Source organism: Pseudophryne corroboree, chromosome 1, assembly GCF_028390025.1.
Source record: "Pseudophryne corroboree isolate aPseCor3 chromosome 1, aPseCor3.hap2, whole genome shotgun sequence".
Classification (NCBI taxonomy): domain Eukaryota; kingdom Metazoa; phylum Chordata; class Amphibia; order Anura; family Myobatrachidae; genus Pseudophryne; species Pseudophryne corroboree.
The window spans coordinates 177120654-177136192 of record NC_086444.1 but is presented as its reverse complement, the minus strand read 5'-3'; the positions used below and the strand labels follow the sequence as shown (position 1 = coordinate 177136192).

Below are 15539 nucleotides of genomic sequence, written 5' to 3'. Positions count from 1 at the left end.
TTGCGAACGAAAGATTAGCAGAATTACTTCTTAGCAGTTTCTGAGTAGCTCCAGACTTACTCGGCATCTGCGATCAGTTCAGTCAGTGTCGTTCCTGGTTTGACGTCACAAACACACCCAGCGTTCGCCCAGACACTCCTCTGTTTCTCCAGCCACTCCTGCGTTTTTCCCAGAAACGGTAGCGTTTTTTCACACACACCCATAAAACGGCCAGTTTCCGCCCAGAAACACCCACTTCCTGTCAATCGCACTACGATCACCAGAACGAAGAAAAAACCTCGTAATGCCGTGAGTAAAATACCTAACTGCATAGCAAATTTACTTGGCGCAGTCGCACTGCGGACATTGCACATGCGCATTAGCGACTAATCGCTCCGTTGCGAGAAAAATAACGAGCGAACAACTCGGAATGACCCCCATAGGTAATAGAAATGGTTGTTAAATGGCTATTAACCAAACTGCACCAACATACATCTCTTCACTCATCTCAAAATATCTCCCTACCCGACCTCTCCGCTCTGCACAAGATCTGCGTCTCTCATCCACATATATTACTTGTTCACACTCAAAATTACAGGACTTTATCCGGGCTTCACCCACTCTGTCGAATGCCCTCCCACGCTCATTAAGACTCACCTCTAGTCTCCAAACCTTTAAACGTTCCCTGAAAACTCACCTCTTCAGACAAGCCTATCAAATTCCAGACCCACCTACATAACCTTCAGTGCTTCCCTATCTAATTACAGCCTCTCTGTACAGTACACAAAACATCACATATCTTTGCTGTCTTAGCTCTCTCACCCACCTGACACTTGGCCAACATTGCTGAGTGATCATATCATACAACTCATTAAGAACCTAGCAATCTGGTGGACCATTATGCAATAAGTAGCATCTATCCTTGTGTATCAATGCCTATTTCCCTATAGATTGTAAGCTTGTGAGCAGGGCCCTGCTACCTCTGTCTCTGTTTTTACCCAGTTTTGTTCTATTACTGTTGCTCTAATTGTAAAGCGCAATGGAATATGCTGCGCTATATGAGAAACTGTTAATAAACAATAAATATCCCTTTAATATACTTTCACTTAAATACAGGAAATTATCTCATTTCCATATTTTTGTTTTTTTAGTATATATGGTCAATAAATATATATATATATATATATATATATATATATATATATATATATATATATATATATATATATATATATATATATATATATATTACACACTGCTCAAAAAAATAAAGGTAACACTTAAACAACACAATGCAACTCCAAGTCAATCACACTTCTGTGAAATCAAACTGTCCACTTAGGAAGCAACACTGATTGACAATCCATTTCACATGCTGTTGTGCAAATGGAATAGACAACAGGTGGAAATTATAGGCAATTAGCAAGAAAACGGAGTTGTTCTGCAGGTGGTTACCACAGACCACTTCTCAGCTCCTATGCTTTCTGGCTGATGTTTTGTTTTGGTCACTTTTGAAAGCTGGCGGTGCTTTCACTCTAGTGGCAGCATGAGACTGAGTCTACATCCCACACAAGTGGCTCAGGTAGTGCAGCTCATCCAGGATGGTACATCAATGCGAGCTGTGGCAAGAAGGTTTGCTGTGTCTGTCAGCGTAGTGTCCAGGGCATGGAGGTGCTACCAGGAGACAGGCCAGTACATCAGGAGACATGGAGGAGGCCGTAGGAGGGCAACAACCCAGCAGCAGGACCGCTACCTCCACCTTTGTGCAAGGAGGAACAGGAGGAGCACTACCAGAGCCCTGCAAAATGACCTCCAGCAAGCCACAAATGTGCATGTGTCTACTCAAACAATCAGAAACAGACTCCATGAGGGTGGTATGAGGGTCCGACGTCCACAGGTGGGGGTTGTGCTTACAGCCCAACACCGTGCAGGACGTTTGGCATTTGCCAGAGAACACCAAGATTGGCAAATTCGCCACTGGCGCCCTGTGCTCTTCACAGATGAAAGCAGGTTCTCACTGAGCACATGTGACAGAGTCTGGAGACGCCAAGGAGAACGTTCTGCTGCCTGCAACATCCCCCAGCATGACCGGTTTGGCAGTGGGTCAGTAATGGTGTGGGGTGGCATTTCTTTGGGGGGCCACACAGCCCTCCTTGTGCTCGCCAGAGGTAGCCTGACTGCCATTAGGTACAGAGATGAGATCCTCAGACCCCTTGTGAGACCATATGCTGGTGCGGTTGGCCCTGGGTTCCTCCTAATGCAAGACAATGCTAGACCTCATGTGGCTGGAGTGTCAGCAGTTCCTGCAAGACGAAGGCATTGATGCTATGGACTGGCCCGTCCGTTCCCCAGACCTGAATCCAATTGAGCACATCTGGGACATCATGTCTCGCTCCATCCACCAACACCCCGTTGCACCACAGACTGTCCAGGAGTTGGCGGATGCTTTAGTCCAGGTTTGGGAGGAGATCCCTCAGGAGACCATCCGCCACCTCATCAGGAGCATGCCCAGGCGTTGTAGGCAGGTCATACAGGCACGTGGAGCCCTCACACATTACTGAGACTCATTTTGACTTGTTTTAAGGACATTACATCAAAGTTGGATCAGCCTGTAGTGTGTGTTTCCACTTTAATTTTGAGTGTGACTCCAAATCCAGACCTCCATGGGTTAATAAATTTGATTTCCATTGATAATTTTTGTGTGATTTTGTGGTCAGCACATTCAACTATGTAAAGAACAAAGTATTTAATAAGAATATTTCATTCATTCAGATCTAGGATGTGTTATTTTAGTGTTCCCTTTATTTTTTTGAGCAGTGTGTGTGTGTGTGTGTGTGTGTGTGTGTGTGTATATGTGTGTAATAAATATATATATATATATATATATATATATATATATATATAACAAATGAGAGAGGCGCCCCTAGTGCAATATAGACAATGTAATACACCTCCACCAAGAACACCCTAAAATCGGAGGTGTACCGTATTAAGTGGTCTCATAACCACTTTCAAACAGCGTTTTTCTAGAAATCTGAACGCTCCCCGCTTCTGGCAGTGGACTCCTGGATGTAATGGTCACGCCGTTATCTACGGTCTCAAACCGTGTAGTGCAAAGGATGAAGAGTAGAACAAACCATAGTGTAATACAGTTTTTTTTATAAAAAACATTTATTTACCATTACACAAAATAGTTGCCCGTACCATATAAAAGTTATAAAACAGCTTATCTGATAGCAGATGTGTTAGTCCGTCACTCAACGCGTTTCGTCCGTCGCTATACTGCAGGACTTCCTCAGGAGTGTATACATAATGGCCCACAAGTACCTCTATTTATACCCCTCTTAATTGGGGAATTAGCTTCAATCACTCAGGGAATTTCCGGAAGTGATGTCACTTCCGGTCCCGAGTGTAAACAAACCAACTAATTAAAACACATTCATGTATTGCGTAATATTTAGTCTCTCCCCCCCCCCCCCCCCCCCGTGGGTACATCCTGATGCTGGCTCCCAAAAACAACATAATTCTGAGCGGCGTCCCCGCTCCCGCCGCCTGTGACCGCCGGAAGTAACGAGCGAGCTGGGCAGCACTTCCGCCCTCAGTCAATTCAGCGTCAGGCACACTCACTGAGCATGCGCGGGACTAAGCCGGTCACAGCGCCGCCCGTCCCCGCTGCTCTTGTGTGCGCCCACTGGAAATATTATGTTGCTTGAGTTGTCCACACATCACGGCGCCATATTTAGGGAGCCCAATCCATTTATATCTGGAATCTTATTGCATATTCTAAATATCATTTTTGATGGGTTGACATATGAAACGAATGTGTCATAGAATTGATCAGTATATAACTGACTAAAAAGTGAAAATTAAAAATTACATTGAAGAAATATATATAAAAAATAAAATATATTAAATAGAAGAAGGGACTAGGATAAATGAATAAGATATTTCTGGTGAAGATCATAAATTGTCAATAAAATACTGTATGTATAAAACATATAGATATTCTGCACAGAGTATATATAAAAAAATAGAGAGATGTATTGGATCTACGAACTAAAAACTTTGGCCCCTAGAGGACTCAATGATAATTATGAGATTGCTCCATTCCTCTGAAAGATTATTGTTATATTTTAGTCTGTTTTAGTATTGAGATAATTTTAAGGATTATTTTAATTCTATGCTTATTGAAATATGTTTAAAGTAAGCATTATATTTTTTATATATATACTCTGTGCAGAATATCTATATGTTTTTTACATACAGTATTTTATTGACAATTTATGATATTTAATATATTTTATTTTTTATATATATTCTATTTTTTATATATATTTCTTCTTCTCTGCAATGATGTCCCTCCGTTTCTGTAAGAGGTTGCCAGCTGTGTGCCTCTTACGGAAATCTGTGATACACAGCATAGCCTGCCTAGGAACAAGTTGGCGTTTGCGAGATGCTGCTACTGTTGCCGCTGCTGTTGCTGCGGGAGGCAATACATCTACCCAGTGGGCTGTCACAGTCATATAGTCCTTATTCTGCCCTGTTCCATTTGTACATATGTCTGTGGTTAAGTGGACACTGGATACAACCGCATTTTGTAGGACACTGGTGACTCTTTTTCTGACATCTTTGTACATTCTCTGTATTGCCTGCCTAGAGAAGTGGAACTTAGATGAGTTTTGATACCGGGGGGACACTATCTCCATCAATTCTCTAAGTCCCACTGAACTAATGGCGGATACCGGGTGCACGTCTAACACTAACATAAGTGTCAAGGCCTGAGTTATCCGCTTTGCAACAGGATGACTGCTGTCATATTTCATCTTCCTCACAAAGGACTGTTGGACAGTCAATGGCTTACTGGAAGTAGCACAAGTGGTCTTCCGACTTACTCTCTAGGATGACTATCGACTCCCAGAAGCAACAACAGCAGCGGCAGCAAACAGCAGGCGTCCCACTCAAGGATCCCCCGGAAGAATCCCTGTTAGGAGAGGACTCCTCAGTCTTGACAGTGACATGGCCTGCAGGACTACTGACGTTCCTGACTGAGGAGGAAGTTGAGGGAGTTGGTGGTGTGGCTTGCAGGAGCTTGGGTACAGGAGGAAGTAGGGATTTAGGTGTCAGTGGACTGCTTACGAGCTTACCCAAAGTTTCACAACTTGACACTGACTTCTGATGAATGCGCAGCAGGTGACTTATAAGGGAGGCACCTGTTGTCCGGATTCGTGGAGAAATAATTCCACACCGAAGAGGTGGCTTTTTTGATAGTTTGCCCAGGCATCACAATGGGCTTCTTTATCCCACGGACAATAGGTGTCTCCCCCGGTGCCTGACTTAAACAAACCACATCACCATCAGAATCCTCATCGTCAACTTCCTCCTCAGCGCCAGCAACACCCATATCCTCATCCTGGTGTACTTCAACAGTGACATCTTCAATTTCAATATCAGGAACTGGACTGTGGGTGCTCCTTCCAGCACTTGCAGGGGGCGTGCAAATGGTGGAAGGAGCCACCTCTTCCTGACACTGGACGGGAAGGTCAGGCATCGCAACCACCGACACACTTAGATTCTCCTTGGGGATTTGTGATACCATCTCAGAACGCACATTTCTTTTCTGTGCTCTTTCCAGTTTAACTCTTTATTTTTCTAGCAGGAGGATGAGTGCTTCCATCGTCATGTGAAGCTGAACCACTAGTCATGAACATAGGCCAGGGCCTCAGCCGTTCCTTGCCACTCCGTGTCATAAATGGCATATTGGCAAGTTTTTCTCCTCAGATCATTTCAATTTCTTTTTTTGGGTCTTTTTACTGAACTTTGGCTTTTTGGATTTTACATGCCCTCTACTATCACAATGGGCACTGGCCTTGGCAGATGACGTTGATGGCATTTCATTATCTATGTCATGGCTAGTGGCAGAAGCTTCAGCACTAGGAGGAAGTGGTTCTTGATCTTTCCCTATTAACTCCTCCAAATGTTTGTTCTCCATTATTTACCTCGAGTTATATAACACAATATGCGGCACAAGAGAGCGTACCCCTACACCTCACAGGGCAAACGCTGTAAAAATTATTTGGATTAAATATTAATAACCCCTTTATTTGGAGTAAATAATATACAGCACAGGACAGCACCCCTGAATTTATATGGCAGCACCACTGGACTGGATTTATATGGAATTATACGGCAGGATAACTGGAATTTATAGCCAGTATTCTGAGAATTATACGGCAATGTCACAGGCATTATACGCCAGTATTCCGAGAATTATACGGCAATATCACAGGAATTATACTGCAATATCCTAGGAATTATACGCCAGTATTCCGAGAATTATACAGCAATGTCACAGGAATTATACGCCAGTATTCCGAGAATTATACGGCAATGTGTCAGGAATTATACGGCAATATCATAGGAAGTATACGCCAGTATCACAAGAATTATACGGCAGTAACACTGGATATATGGCAGCAGAGGACACCACCACTGTGACTGGTCACTGGACTGATGCTGCACAAGAAACTTCCCCTGGTCTAATGCAGGACAACACAGCACCACTAAAAGGGACTTATACAGCTACACAGGATATATGGCAGCAGAGGACACCACTACTGTGACTGGTCACTGAACTGATGCTGCACAAGACACTACCTCTGGTCTGATGCAAGATAACACAGCAAAAATGCAGGGGACTTATACAGCAGCCGCAGCACTGGGGACAGGGGCAAACGCAGGATTTATTTAGGGGGGTTTCCGAGGTGTGAATGGGTGGATATATATATATATATATATATATATATATATATATATATATATATATATATATATATATATATATATATATATATATATATATTTATTTACACAGCACGGAATGGCACTCCCAATGAACCAAAGATGCAGCTTGCTCCGGTGCCCTGCGTCAGTCACAGCTGGAGAATATGCACAAAAGAATACCGGCACTCGTGGAGACTTTTAAATAAGACAAAGATGGGCTTAAGATACTGCATCTTTGTCTTATTTAAAAGTCTCCACGAGTGCCGGCATTCTTTTGTGTGTGTGTGTGTGTGTATATGTATATATATATATATATATATATATATATATATATATATATATATATATATAATATATATATAGATTAGCAGCACTCCGTACAGAAATATAGTACAATCAAAAAGCCGGTGCCCTCCGAGTAACTACCCCAAATGAGGTGTCCATAGATAAATATAGCAGTCAGCGGCACTCACGGCTCCCAGGTAGGGAAAAGAAGACACTCAGTCGTTGTGCGGTCGACCGCACAATGACTGAGTGTCTTCTTTTCCCTACCTGGGAGCCGTGAGTGCCGCTGACTGCTATATATATATATATATATACAGACACACACACACACACACACACACACGAACATATATACATATATACAGTATATGTATATATAGACACATACACATATATATATATATATAATTTAGAAAAAAAGGGGAGGATAGGGGTATCTGCGACTTGCAGTGTCTAATATATTAATATAAAAATGAAGAATATTGCAGGATACGGTTTATAAAAAATAACACAATATTTATTTGTACAATTTAAAACATGATATGGGATAAAAAATATATAATATATATAGAGGGTAAAAGCTTAAAAAATACAGCATACAAAAATGACTGAATAAAAATGTATAATTCAGCTAGAACCCAAGATCAAAAAGAATTAATAAAAATAAAAATATATAAACACTGGTAATAAATATTTTAAAGATAAGAGAGTGGCGCTTATCTGTGGAAATGGAGAGTCAGTAGAGGTACACCCAACGCGTTTCGTCCTTCAGACTTCATCCCCTCCTACCAGTGTTTATATATTTTTTATTTTTATTCTTTTTGATCTTTGGTTCTAGCTGAATTATACATTTTTATTCAGTCATTTTTGTATGCTGTATTTTTTAAGCTTTTACTATATATATATATATATATATATATATATATATATATATATATATATATATATATATATATATATATATATATATATATATATTTTCATTTCACATTATGTTTTATGTGCGATATATTGACGACCTGTTCATGCTGTGGACTGGGGGTGAGACTAAGCTTCAACAATTTATTACCAGATTAAATCAAATTCCAGGGTCCATCAGGCTCACATGTGTTCATGACTTTTTTTCTATTAATTTTTTGGATGTTACGATTAAATTAAACAACGGGTCTATCACCACTCAGGTGTATAGGAAGCCTACAGACAAAAATTCTCTTTTATTGGCAACAAGTTTCCATCCGCAGCCACTAAAGAAGGGTTTACCCTTTTCACAATTTTTACGCGTGATGCGAATAACCTCTGATGAAGCATCAATACCAGCTGCTTTGACCGAGATGGGCAAGAAATTTATTGAGAGGGGCTATGATTCGACAGAGATACAAGGAGCTATCACGAGATGCCTCCAGATGGAACGCTCAGATGTATTAAGATGTAAGAATAAAGATCCAGAGATTGGACGATTGGTCTTTTCCAGCACATATTCCGTTGCCTCTGGTGCCATGAGACGTGCGATCTCCAAACATTGGCACATTCTACAGGCAGATCCGACTATGGGAAAATTCTGTGGTAGCTTACCATTATTTAGCTACAAACGTAGTCCAAATCTCAAAGATCAGATCACCTATTCTGATATAGCACCAATGTCACAACAAGGCACTGGCTGGCTACAATTGAAACCAGGAGCACACAAATGTGGCTCCTGTGTTAATTGCAAGCATATGCACACAGGTAGCACGTTCATCCATCCAACCAGGGGAGATACTTTTCGATTGAAACATCGAATGACATGTGAGACCAAATATGTCGTTTACGTGATCCAATGCCCCTGTAAGAAACTATGTCGGAAAGACCATCAGAATGCTCAAAGAACGAATGGCCCTACATCGGTCATCAATTAAGAAAGCGTTCATTAAAATTGAGAACTCTACTCCGCCAGTTGCTAAACATTTTGTCCATCAAGGTCATCATATTAAAGATCTATTATTTATGCCCATCGATCATATACCACCATTGAAGAGGGGTGGTGACCGTCATAAGTTGCTACTACAACAAGAATGCCGCTGGATTCGACGGCTGTTTACCCTTTCACCATTGGGACTTAATGAGGAATTCTCGTTGGTACCTTTTTTATAAATAATAATTTTTCTAATTTTTTCCTTGTTTTTTTCTTTTTTTCTTTTTCTTTTTTCTTTTTTATGTGTTTTCATTTTTTATATCTGAACACATGTGGGCCTGATGACTCTGCATCCGGATCCATTGTCTTATTTAGTTATTATTTGTTTATTAATCAATTTTTTTTGTGTTTATATGTATACTTCATCTGATGATTCACATACCTATTTATTTAAAGGCCTGCATGTTTTGGCTTTCTTATAAAGCATGATCTATAGGATATAATCAATGCACAGTAATTATGAATGTAGCCAGTGACATATATAAATCCATATCAATTTATTGTCAGATAATTCATTACTGGCCATATACATTTTTTATCATCATACTGTATTTGTGCATTTATCATGTGATTCATCCTTTTATATTATTTGTTTAATGTTATTTTGTCACTGTAAAATATCTTTTGTTACTCGATGCCTGTGCGCCTCTCCCCTTGTCCCCGGAAACAGGCTTGCTGTCTCTCCAGTTCCGGGTGTGTTCATTTGCCCGGACTGTCATGAGCACAGCCTGCTGGCTGCCACGGGTGACGCGTTAGTGGAGACGCGTAGCCCGAGGGTGACCCACAGCACTGGGACGCAGTAACGGAGACGTCTTTCTCCGTGCAGGAAGGACAGGCTCCGGCTCCATCGTGTGGTTACAGACGATGTGTAGCGGACAAAACCTTCCCCTGCACGTCACTTCCGGTTCACGGCTCACCGTGCTGCTTGCATGTGACGTAACTGACTTCCACGTGTGACGGGGAACAGGTGAGACAGCTCACAGGTAAGTACTCCACACACTATTTAATGCACTCATGGGCTAAGCACTTAAGGCACATGTCACTTTGGAAATAGACACTGCGGTTGGCAGTGTACAGCACCATGTCACTTTATCTATTCCCATGAAGAAGATATTCGAAACAGCTGTCGGAATGATAAGTACTCATTGATCTGTTCATGTTGCTACCATCATGTGTGCTATATGCTTGTTGCCTTTTTTAATGAATTTTTTGGACAAGTAAAACCTCTTTTTGCATCTAAGCTGTGTGCTGGTTCTTCTGGGTTCAATCGCTTTTGTGGTTATTCTTGGATTTTTATATATATATATATATATATATATATATATATATATATATATATATATATATATATATATATTTTTTTTTTTTTTCCCATATCATGTTTTAAATTGTACAAATAAATATTGTTTTTATAAACCGTATCCTACAATATCCTTCATTTTTATATTAATATATTAGACACTGCAAGTCGCAGATACCCCTATCCTCCCCTTTTTTTGCAAATTTTAAAACTCTTAAGGCAGCTTATCCCTGCCAAATATTTAGGGGTTAGCTGACACCTTTATATCTATAAAGGAGTGTCTTTTTACTAAAGTATTTCACTGCATTAATTTATCTGCTCACATTCACCTGTGGCGCCATACCCCCACTGCTCAATCTATATATATATATATATATATATATATATATATATATATATATATATATATATATATATATATATATTATAGGATTCAGTTAAGATGCCGACATGCCAGAATCCCGACAGCCGGTGAAATACCGACAAACGGAATCCCGATATCTGCAGGGTATTCCCACTCGGTTAGTTGCTCCAAGCCACCAACCGAGTGGGAATATAACCTGAAGCGAGCAACCGGGCCTGCAGCGAGCCCGCGAGTGTTCTCGCCACCTCGCTTCCGACAGACAGTATGCCACTGTCGGTATACTGACAGGCGGCATCCCATGTGCTGGTAAAACATAAGAATTATATATATATGTATAGTATAATATATATATATATATATATATATATATATATATATATATATATATATATATATATATATATATATATATATACCACAACAACCACCTAGGTGGAAGGTGCACTCACGCCCAGAAATTAGTCTCTGAAGTCACTTGTAAATTCAGTATATTTTTATTCGGGTTCACTGTTGATGCCGTATTTCATCGACGTTTCGGTCCTTGTGCGGACCTTTATCAAGATTGGCACTTAAATCACCTATACAAATCAGAAACAGTTACAATTAATATGTATAAGAACCCAGATTTATTCAACACCAACACCACCAGTGCCTCCCAGGCCCTGAAGACTGTCACAAAAACCAGAAAACGTATTAAAAAGCTGTTTTTTTATATATGTAAAAAAGAGATACTTGGAAATAATCCACGTGTGATGAAAGAGACACCTCCACCATTAGGACTATCTGTTTAGATAGGCAAATGATTACCTGGACGGCAAGCCAGATCACTCAGATGTGTGGAATGGCCTTCAAAGTTGGCAACATGCCTGATCACATAATGAAGTTAAAAAGCCTATAACGTAGGGGAAGCTGCAAGGCGTAGTCACCTATTAGATAAATAACAGAGTAACTACACCATAAGAAAATACACTAACAACGTCATTTTGGAAAAGATCATACCTAGTTACATGTAGAAATAGCTCATGGCAGCTTGTGGGCTCTGTACATGTGTCAGACACTCAGTCTGTAAGGAGGCACAACAGGAAAAAATAATCACCAACCGTAATCATGTGTCAGAAGGGAGCTGCAGGAGAACCATACTCACTGCTCAAGTGTCCAGAGCCAAATGGAAGCTGCATAAAGTTCAGCCTCAGCTGAGCACTATTTAAGGATCAACCACAGGAAGTGCCAATTAGGGAGATTAGTATAAACCCAGTCTCTCATTAACTGATCACCTCTCAGATAACTAACTCAGACCAACTGGGAAAAACGTTACAGGGTTCACAGGACAGGCAGTGGCTATCGCTAACGCACGGCTACTTAAATGAGTGTATTTTAACGATTTGGAAGGGCAACTGCCGGAGACGCGTCTTTTGCGTTCCACCGACCGGAACACCATGCGTTCCATTCCGCGGAAGTGGCGCTGGCCGGAAGTCTCTGCGTTCCACTCGCGGAAAGAACCGTAATTAGGCTTATCCACTGGCTAATGTTTAAAGGAGGTGTACAACCTAGAGGGGGGTGTTCTCAGAGAATGAACACTCCCCCAGGTGGAATCATCAATGTACAGGTTCACTCATAGCTCACAGGGACTCGGAGGTATACCGGAGGTCTCCTCACGTATAATCCTGGATTAACCTATGTGTAGCCTGTCAATCACCACAGAAGAAAAAGAGTGCAAATGTAAATAATGATCCATAATATGAAATGTCAAAAATGACATAAGAGGGCACCAGATCAAATGACCACAACTCACCCTACGCATACAAACTAACATATATCTGATCAACAAAGGCAAATTGAATACTGATGTGAGTGTAATATCTTTATAGTAATACATTGGTATAATGTAGTAAAAGATTTTAAATAATAAAAGGGAATAGTGGGTGGTGTGGTCATTGAAATTGGTGGACCCTCGTGACTAGTATAGGACCTGGGAAGGCTCCGGGAAACAACAGAAAAATATATATAAAAAACATAAGCAAGGACGTATAAATAACTGTCCTTACTTTCTTAATCTCTATACATAAAAAGAACATACAAAAATGAAAAAAATAAAACATAGAACATAGAACATATAAAACACAAATCGAAACCCAGCCTGTATGTGCTGATTGTATCACAGTGCCCTATGTCCCTGAAACATACAAAGTGTGTTCCAAGGTATCCAATCAACTATGGCAAAATGAAATTCTAAAGAAAAATATTAAGGGGGTTGGCCTCATTGAGGCCCTTTGGTGACACTGTATTGAGTTTGTGTATCCAAAAGCTTTCCTTCTGTTTAAGTAACAAGGTGCGATCGCCTCCACTAACAGGTGGCGGCACCCAGTCAATCAGCTGACACTTCAGGGCAGATACTTGATGTCTAACTGACAAAAAGTGCCGTGCTACCGGTTTGTCAGAAAAGCCCACATTGAGGGCCGTGTGTATGGATGACCGATGGTTTGCCATCCTGTCGCGAAAGGGACGCGCGGTTAGTCCGACATAACATAACCCACATGGGCACTTTAGAAGGTAGACGACATGATCCAGTCGACAGTGGAGATGATATCTGATAAAGATTTTTTTCCCTGTGTGTGGGTGATACAAAAAAGGACCAGTGATCATAGATCTGCACGTTGTGCACCCCCCGCAGGAAAAACTGCCAGGTTTGGCTTGCATAAGCTGGATTTGAGATGTGTTCTGTTCAGGGAAAATCGTGGGTCTCATTAGTAATTGCTTTAGGTTGGCCCCTCGTTTGTATGCAACCATAGGAGCAGGTGTTTTAAGAAAAGGCAAACTGTTGTCGGTGGCTATTATTGGCCAATGTTTCCGTAGGGCCTTTCTGGTTGCACTTGTGGAACCATCATACTGAGTGGAACAAATCATCCGATTGTTACGAATGGGGTTTTTAACCTGTTGTCCATGAAAAATGCTGTTCGCTTTATTGAGACAGCGAGTAAGTACACTGCTAGTGTACCCTCGCTCCAGAAAGCGAGAAGTGATCTCGTTACATTGTTGATCTTTGAGTGCTGCGTTGGAATTGATCCTCATGGCTCTGAGGTACTGGGATATGGGCAATCCTTCTTTGAGGGCTGGGGGATGATGGCTGCTAGCATGCAAGGTCAGATTGCGGTCAGTGGGTTTACGGTACAACGAGGTGTCCAGTCGGTCACCATTTCTGGTGATACTGACATCCAGGAAAGTGATGTTAGTGGCCGATACTGTGTATGTGAACTTGATAGGATTATCCAAAGCATTCAATTGGTTCACCATGTCAAGAAACTCAGACTCGGTGCCCTCCCACAGCAAGAAGACGTCATCAATGTACCGTTTAAAGAAGGCAATCTTGTGCCCATACCTAGGTAACAGGTACGTATGTTCATAGTGCGCCATGAACAGATTAGCGTAGGCGGGGGCCAAATTCGACCCCATCGCGGTTCCGGCGATTTGAAGAAAATAATCATTTTTATACATAAAGTGGTTGCACGTAAGAACCAATGAGGTCAGTTCCAACACAAACTCAGTGGGGTAATCTTTGCAGGGGCTGTTGGAAAGAAATTGACGTATAACATCCAAACCTAAGTGGTGTGGTATAACGGTATAAAGGGACCCCACATCCATAGTGGCCAGAAGAGTGCCTTCACTAAGATGGGTAAATGTCCGTAGATGTGTGAGGAAATCCCCAGTGTCCTTTAAATAGCTATCAGTTTTTAATACCAAAGGCTGTAGGATACTGTCAATAAAGACAGCAATTGGCTGTAACAAAGAGCCTTCCGCGGCAATAATGGGTCGGCCGGGAGGGTGAACTAATGTCTTATGAATTTTGGGCAGAGTGTATAGGATGGGACACCTGGGTGAATTGATGGTCAAATATTTTAATGTGTCTTCACTTATGTAGCCCTGCTCAAAACCTAACTTCAGAAATTGATTGATTTTAGATTTAATTTTAGGAACCGGATTGGTGGTTAATTTCTGATAGGTCATGTCATCTGCTAATTGTCGGTTGATCTCCATGTCATAGTCAGTCCAATCTTGGACGACTATTGCTCCTCCCTTATCCGCCGGGCGGATGACTATATGGGGAGAATCCTTTAAAGTTTTTAATGCTTTCCTCTCGGCTATGGACAGGTTATCAAACATCCTTTTGGGGGGTGAGCTCTCAGAGTCTCTTTGGACTAACCGTAAATAAGTTTTGATGCTGGGATTGGAGGATGGAGGATCGGATGTCGATTTGGGTCTGAATTGAGGTATCTCTTTGTTAGTGGATTTGTTAGCAAAGAACTCCCGCAGACGGAGGGAGCGGCCAAATTTATACTGATCTATAGTTTGTTGGAATGAATTAATTCTGCATGTGGGGACGAAAGATAAACCTCGGGCAAGAAGTTTAGTTTCCGCTGGACTCAGTTCTACGCTAGATAGATTAAAGACATTGTCACCTACTGTCTCCTCCTCCCTCTTCTCTTGGTACCCCCCTCTCCTCGGGTGCGGTCTGTGCCGCTTCTGAGAACCCTGGAACGGGTAGAGGAGGCCTCTCCTCCTCGATCTAAAAAACGAGTGGAGTCGTTGTTCCCTTCGTAATAATCGGTGTCTGAGGTAGAGGCGGAGGAAACAAATTCATGGGCAAAAGGTTGGGCCCTTCGCCTAGTGTATTGTCTATTCTGACGTTCACTAGTATTGTTTCCAAGTAACCAGCGGTATACAGTATGCGTTTGGTAGTCGTTAGTTACAGTGGACAATTTTTTTCGTTTAAAAGAAATTAGATCACGTTTATAAGTGTCCACCTGTGTCTGTAGACGTTCGATCCAATTTTGGGTTTTGTCATTCTGCAGCACGGTGGTGTGAGATTTGATGGTAATATCCAC

General features: G+C 41.4%; 1 protein-coding gene and 1 long non-coding RNA gene across 6 annotated transcripts in view; one reads left to right on the top strand and one right to left on the bottom strand.

Moving 5' to 3' along the window:
• Positions 1 to 15539, top strand: part of ACOT12 (acyl-CoA thioesterase 12) — a 77269-nt gene that overhangs the window by 55258 nt on the left and 6472 nt on the right. The window lies entirely within an intron of this gene.
• LOC135059739 (uncharacterized) lies at positions 11061 to 11722 on the bottom strand. The gene is made up of 3 exons (XR_010246145.1): positions 11659 to 11722; positions 11467 to 11585; positions 11061 to 11237 (listed from the first exon to the last, which is right to left on the bottom strand). It is a non-coding gene; the product is annotated as an uncharacterized LOC135059739 (long non-coding RNA).